The following is a 7,925-nucleotide window of genomic DNA, read 5'->3' on the forward strand; positions in this document are numbered from 1 at the left end:
ACTACTGGCTGCAACATAGCACTGCAGCCTCTACCCTTGGCAGAGGCAATAAGTAGTGGACTAAACACTTTTACTAGTGCTTGCATAGTATTTACAGTAGTATTATAATTAGCAACGTAGGATTTTCATTTTTCTTGTAATTATTCTATATTGAGAAGTGTTAAGTTACTTTCTGTTGTTATTGCATTTTTTTTTGTTTTGCTTGGCATCAATCAAAACAGCCATCTTTTTTGGCATCCGGACTGCATGGCTGTTTGTACAAAAACTTGTGAGGTTTCATCCATCAGAAGATAGCAGCTTCCTGCTGCAGATAACAAACATGCCAGATTATGCAATTTCTGGGTAGATAATGCTTACAAATTCTTGTTAGCATTATCTGGCTTCAAATGCAAGAACAGTGTATCAGAGAAATACAGGAGTGTTTGTAGTTTGGCTATATGAATAAGCAAGCAAATTACATTTTTCACCAGTGCAAATCCATTTAAGACAATTTGATCAACTTGTTTTTAAAAAGAACAAGTCTTCATTACGAAAAAATATTTACAAAAATTAAAATGCTGGCACATGCCAGTAGCCTAGAATTGATGCTGTAAGTTACTCTTTTCTGGCTCCTGCTACTAGTCAGGTTTGTACTGCGACAGGGTCCCAGTCAACACTGGCATCATTGTTGATATACAGTGAGAACTAGTGGTCATCTGGTGACTTTGACTTCAGGGAGCAGTAGGGTTACTGAACACCTCATCTCTATTGCATAAGGCTTAACCTCATGTGTTAGATGCCACACTTTAAAATCAGCAGGAACTTTGCTAGGGAGTGAAATTAAGTGGTCGAGAAGGTCTTGAAACAAAGGAGGATCTGTAACTCTTCATAACTCCATCTGTGGATTTAAAAAGTATTGGGAATCCTGTTGCCATTTCTGCAGCATTGGGTGTGCCTACTTCTCTGCATTTCCCTGTCAGACACCCTCTCCAGCACGTGCCCTCGGAACTGTGCCGCCACACGATATCCCCTGGCTCCTTCCAATACAAGCCACCCAGGTATCTTCTGCAGTCTGTATGATAGCCCTACATCAGAACAAGATGGAGTCATGAATCAGAGCCTGGGATTGGTGGTCTCCTCCTCCGGTGACATTCCCACCTAACCTGCAGCTGGACAACAGGACCTGGGTTATGTTTCCATAAAGCTTGTGCACATGTAGTGGAGGTTAACACCTTTTTTTTTTCCGTACAGTTAATAAATTAGAAGGCAAACGGAGAGCAAAGCTTGCTGGGCTGAAGGCAAGAGCACATCACAGATGGGGAATATTTCATCACAAGCTGGTAAGGAGAATCTTTGCTTGAAATCTGAATAACTGATGCCAGATCTGCTGAGCAAACCGACATGTACTGTCACCTCCATTTAGCATCGTTCTTTACCATATGCTAAACTGGTATAAATGGTGAAATGAGTGACGTACACAAAGACAGCTCTACCCCACAACCAGTCTGGTAAAGGAAGGAGGAATACGGAGAGAGAGATCACCCGCCTAACTTCCTAGCCAAGAAAAAAACCCACCACCCTATTCCAGAGGAAATACTGAAAAAGGTAAAGCAGAAAAGCATTCTCACTGCCAGAGCAAGAACAGCCCTCAGCTCTGCAGTCACGGGGATGTAAAAATAATCACACAGAACATAATAGTAAAACTTTCTTTTAATGCAACTCTCAGCAGGCAACACATACAATCCCCTCAGAAAGGGCAAAAGTGATGTTAAGAGAGTGCCTTTTGGCCCTTTGCTAGGAGCTGAATTTGAAGAAGCCTCCATGCTCATCTTTCCCTCCCTTCTATTATACTCAAAATTTTATTTTTGAACAAAGAGGAAGCACATCTTATATTTAAGGAAGGCCAATTTATTGTTGGTATAATTGAAATCTAACAACTCTAATTGTTGTTAGTCTAGATCTAATTGTTACCTAAAAAGAAAGAATAATTATGCAGTTTAAATACTTCTATACAGAAAAAGTCTTAATAATAGTAATAATAGATTTAAAATTGTGACACACTTGCTTTCTATCCCTTTCCTTGGGGTTATGCTCATCCTTCCATTGTTCCTCTAAATCTTAAAGTCAGTAGCTTTGGACCTCTGGAGAGCATAACACTGTAAGTCACAGAATCACAGAATCACAGAATCGTTTAGGTTGGAAGGGACCTCTGGAGATCATCTAGTCCAACCTCCCTGCTCAAGCAGGGTCACCTAGAGCATATTGCCCAGGATCACATCCAGACGGGTTCTGAAGATCTCCAGGGAAGGAGACTCCACAACCTCTCTGGGCAACCTGTTCCAGTGCTCTGTCACCCTCACAGTGAAGAAGTTTTTCCTCAGGTTCAGATGGAACTTCCTGTGGTTCAGTTTCTGCCCATTGCCTCTTGTCCTGTTGCTGGGCACCACGGAGAAGAGGCTGGCCTCATCCTCTCGACACGCCACCTTCAGATACTTGTACACGTTGATGAGATCGCCTCTCAATCTTCTCTTCTCCAGGCTGAACAGGCCCAGCTCTTGCAGTCTTTCTTCATAGGAGAGGTGCTCCAGCCCTCTAATCATCTTGGTAGCCCTCCGCTGGACTCTCTCCAGGAGTGCCATGTCTCTCTTGTGCTGGGGAGCCCAGAACTGGACACGGTACTCCAGGTGAGGCCTCATCAGGGCTGAGGAGAGGGGCAGGATCACCTCCCTCCACCTGCTGGCAACACTCTGCCTAATGCAGCCCAGGAGACCATTGGCCTTCTTGGCCACAAGGGCACACTGCTGGCTCATGTTTAACTTGTTGTCCACCAGCACTCCCAGGTCCTTCTCGGCAGAGCTACTTTCCAGCAGGTCAACCCCCAGCCTGTACTGCTGCAGGGGATTATTCCTGCCTAGGTGCAGGACCTTGCACTTGCCTTTGTTGAACTTCATGAGGTTCCTCTCCGCCCAGCTCTCCAGCCTGTCCAGGTCCCTCTGAATGGCAGCACAGCCTTCTGGTGTGTTAGCCTCTCCCCCCAGTTTAGTATCATCAGCAAACTTGCTGAGGGTGCACTCTGTCCCTTCCTCCAGGTCATTGATGAATATATTGAACAAGTCATCAGCCTCTAGAGACCTTCATTGGGAAGAATATGTTGATGATGTTCCTGGTTGCTTTTTCCTCGCTCTAGGATCCACAGGGGGTCATTCTGTATGTTTGCTAACCCACATTTACACCTTTCTCTTTCTTCACTGGTCTGCAGCTTTGTGTTACATCTGATCTTACTATCTATGATGCCTTTTGTGTTTGTTAAATATTCTTTCTGTGTTCTCTTTGTTACCTCTAAGCCCAGTTTTGTCCAGCTACAGGTCTGCATTTCTTTAACTGACCACTGGTGAGTAGTTTATGACTGTCGGGTCTCCCGTGCCTTATCTCTTTTCATCCCATGCCTGTATTCCTCTGTGCATTATCCTGTGTCCACTTCTCAGGGCCTCTGCAATTGTACCAGGCCTGTATTTCTGTGTTAGCATTAGAAATACCTCTTTCTACATAGAATAACTACTTGGTATTGTTATCTGCATAAAACTGTGGTTGTACCACACAAAGATAAAAAGATAAACAAATTTGCCACGGATACCTTGTCGATTAGAGAAATTGCTGTCACAGGTAAACTAAGTAAAACAAAGCTAAAGGCACGTTAAGAAAAGTTCAAAGCAAGCCTGAAAAGCCTCTGTCTTGAGGCCTTGCAAACTCTGCACAAAGCTTATGGCCTGTTACTAGTAATAGCAGCAGTACTGTATTACAAGGCTAGACTTCCCAGCATTTGTTGCCGCCCTTTCAGGAAATAAAGCACCCTCTCACATTGAGCTCTTCTTTAAATATTCAAGTTGCAATATGTCCCATGCAAGCCCACACCGGTCTAGTTGAGTACTCACCAATGAAAGAGAGAATCCAGACTTTGGAAGCTTCAGGCATCGCTAGCTATGAAAGGAACAGCCAAGCAAGTAATAGCTCTGTTTTCCTTCAGCATCGTTCTGCACCAAGCCGAGCTTTCAGTGCACAAACACTTTTCCCAGGTCCTTTCCTAACACTAATATTATGCTGCCAGACTGGAGTCAAAGGAACAAGTCAAGTTATGTATCCTATGTATGTCAAAGGCACGAGGAAATTTTGCTTGCAACATAATCCATTCAACACTATGCCTTTGCTTCTTCAACAAAGGTTTGCAAAACACAGGGGATAGAAAAGAGATGGGTTTTATATGGACTTCTTGATGCGAATTTTTTTTACAAAGGGCTTTTAGTACAAGATCAGTTTGTCTGAAGCCTTTAAGACGCACATAACAGGAAAAGACAGAACAGTGTAGGAAAAAAGCTTTAACTTCATATCCGAAACTGCTTTGTGAGAGAAAAGAAATCTGAGGATTGTGATCATTTTAGCTACTGAAATGAATTCTGGCTATTTCATTCTATGTTCAGGAGCATGAAAAGAGATCACAATTTTAGAGCTAGGCTAGGTCTTTAGTTTTGTTATGTTTTTAATTTTGCTTATCAAAAGCTAAGGGTGGGAGAAAGAGAAGCATCTTGTCTGCTTCATCGTGCAAGGATGGTTGACCAGTGATGTACATGCATGCAGTAAAAGCCACACAAGAGCCACAGTAGCTTGGGTTTACCAGAATGGGACATTCTGATTGACCTGAAACCATGGTGCTGAAAACTTTTTCATCAGAAATTTCAAATGTGGGTTTTTTTTTTTCCTTAATTTACAGTGAAAAGCATGTCTTGTGAAGGGAAAAGCCCATGATATGTTTCTTCTCCTAATCTGTCAGTAGACTTGCTCCCCCAGTCACCTCAAAGTGAGAGAGTTGCAAGAGTTCATGATGTTTGCTAGAATGGATACGGGCTCAGAGCTTCACGGGCTGTAGCATCTAAACCTGTTATTTAGGTCTAACATCCTCAGATCATCAGCTCTGCTGCCAAACCCCAGAGAAAGTGGGGTTTGGCAGTTTCTTCTAGTCAGCATTTACAAAGCCACACACGTTCACAAGCTGTACCTAGAGGCTCAAGGTTGTGGTTATCCTGCCTCTGTGGTCTGCCTCCTCTCATAGGTGCAGAGCAGCCTCAGAGTGGATGTCAGTGTGTGACACCTGAAAAAGCAGCCCAACAGCCAAACTATAGGGAGCTAGGAGGTAGCAGAGAGGGAATATGTCTTGATCTTTATCCCACATAAATGCCCTGTGAGAGCTGTGGGCTCAGATCAGCGCTCCAAGCTGTGGCGGCAGGTGCCCCACGTCTCTGCTGAGCGTTACGAATGGCTGCGAGAGCCTCACTCCCTGCAGGGCTCAGGGGGATCTGGACACCTCATTCCCTTGGACCTGCTGCCTGGAAGGTGTCAAGGGCACCTCCGTGACTCCATTGCTAAGGCAAGGAACACAGGCACTTTTTTTAGAGAGGCACTTTTCTGGGGACCTAAAATTTAGAGCGTTATGAAGGTGCTCAAGTCAAGCAGATTTAGTGAAACTCATGAAGAATAGCTTCATAGGTGCGATTTCTAGCTCAGGAAGCCATGACGTGGCTGACCGCGGGGATGCATATGGGGGAGGATAACTCTTCAGGCATGCCCTATGCTTAAACTCCCACTGGTGGTTGCTGGCCATGTAGGAATGTAGAGTGGGCCTAGCAAACCTTTGGGCAGACCCAGTCAAACTTCTTATGATGCTGTAAATCTAGTGGAGGGACAGCTACAGGGCGATTCAGTTGCCAGCATCTGGTGCTGGCTACTCTCCCAGGAGAGCACAGGTAGATCCTACATACTGTAGGGTGTCTAAAATGGCAGTAAGTACAGATGGTTGGGCTTCTGCTGTTTCTGTCTCATCAGATTTTGGTAGTAGGGCAGCACTCTTAAAAGAATGGTACTTTTGAGGAAGCTGCATGTTCAGACTCTGGTAGTTGCAAGCCACAGGGTTTTGCCACTGCAGGATTAGGTACTGGAGGGGAAAGTAAAGGTGTGTATTTTGCATGAATCTTTTTTGGGATCTGGCATTTGACTGTCCCTGCAGGATCATCCATGTAAGCATCTGCTCTTCTCAGCCCAAGAAATGAGGTCTTCCCTGAAGCAATGGCAGCTTGTATGCAGTGGTGGCAGCTCAAGCACTGTTGCAGAGCTCAGCGTGTGCAGAGGAGTCTGATAAACAGCTAATCTTTCTGAGTGACAAAAGTCACTTATGAAGAGAGCTAGCAGTGGAGGGAAGGGAAGTTAGGACATCACTAAACTCTGTAGATGACTTGTATAGCCAGTGTGTTGTTCCTTGAGCCTGGCGGGCACTGGCTAATCATTCTGCCATTTCAAGCCCTCCTGGTTGGGAAAAATATTTGATTTACATGCCACAGGGAAGTTTCAGGAGGCAGCGACCAGAACTGCCCTGGGCAGTCTGGAGAGGAGGCTCCCAGAGAACAACAACAAAGACTATCCTATCTGTGGCTATTTTAGAAACTGAACCATGCAGACTGATGTAATAGCTGCTGTCACACTTGCTCCACTAACTGACAGGTGAGGCATTCTCTTCACTGGGAACGAAAACAACTCTCTCTCCCTGCAGGCTCCAGCTACTCCTTCCAACCACTACTTTGCCCATGTCTTAGACGAAAGAGCCTCTGCCCTCCCCTGTACAACTGCTGAAATCGCTTCCTTAGCACCATTTTTCCTCTTGCCATATTGCCTGCACAATCCCATATGTCTGGGGAAATCCACATTTCAGAGGACTGGGAGGGACATGAGAAGTTTAGAGAAGCCCAGAATGCTTGAGGTTGGAAGGGACCTCTGGAGATCATCTAGTCCAACCTCCCTGCTCAAGCAGGGTCATCTAGAGCACATTGATCGTGCATTCAGACAGCTTTTGAATATCTCCAGGGAAGGAGACTCCACAACCTCTCTGCGCAACTTGTTCCAATGCTCTGTCACCCTCACAGTCAAGAAGTTTTTCCTCATTTTCAGACCGAACTTCCTGTGTTTCAGTTTGTGCCCGTTGCCTCTCGTCCTGTCGCTGGGCACCACAGAGAAGAGTCTGGCCCCATTCTCTTGACACCTACTTCAGCTACTTACACACATTGATCAGAACCCCCCTCAGTCTTCTCTTCTCCGGGCTGAAAAGTCCCAGCTCTCTCAGCCTTTCTTCATAGGAGAGATGCTCCAGTCCCTTCATCATCTGGGTAGCCATTCACTGGACTCTCTCCAGTAGTGCCATCTCCCTCTTGTACTGGTGAAAAGTAATCAAGGCTTCCACTCTTTGGCATGTACCTGTGCCAATAGGAGGGACCGCACAACTGCTCTCCTTTCCCAGTCCTCCCCTCCAGTCCATTCCAACGCTCGGTTATCTTAGTCTTTAGAGAGGCTTGCTCTGAGGAACATCTAACCTAAATATTCCCTCCGGAGATTTTGGCCCACTTTTCCTTGTCTTGTTCGCTGAAAATAGATTATTCTGTTTTTCTTTGTAGCTTGCTGAAGACTGCCTTCCCATTCTTCCTTACTTCCTCCCCTCTGAAAAGACCAAGCACATCTTTTTCTGTTTTCAGCATCAAAAGGTGTTTAATCCTACTAAACACTAGAGTCATTTAGCAGTTATCTTCTCCAGTGGACAAAAAGGGGGAGGGGGGGGATCAAACACAGAAGTTTGCATTAGACCTTCATTATATTGTCTCATTGTGGTTGACAAAAGCTTGTCAATATTTCTGAAAAATGTGTGAGAATCAAAATGAAAAAGTTCATGACAGTTTGTTCACTTTGGATAAAATCTTAACAATGTAAACTTTCACTATGTTGAGGCATAGGATAAAAATATTTGATTTTTGATAAATGCTGCTGAAATCCATAAAAAGTTGAATTTTTTTTTTCTTCATTTTTCATCCTCTTACTAAAAGCAGATTTGCAGTAGATTTGCAAGCAAAACTATT

This window comes from Struthio camelus, chromosome Z, assembly GCF_040807025.1.
Source record: "Struthio camelus isolate bStrCam1 chromosome Z, bStrCam1.hap1, whole genome shotgun sequence".
Taxonomy (NCBI): domain Eukaryota; kingdom Metazoa; phylum Chordata; class Aves; order Struthioniformes; family Struthionidae; genus Struthio; species Struthio camelus.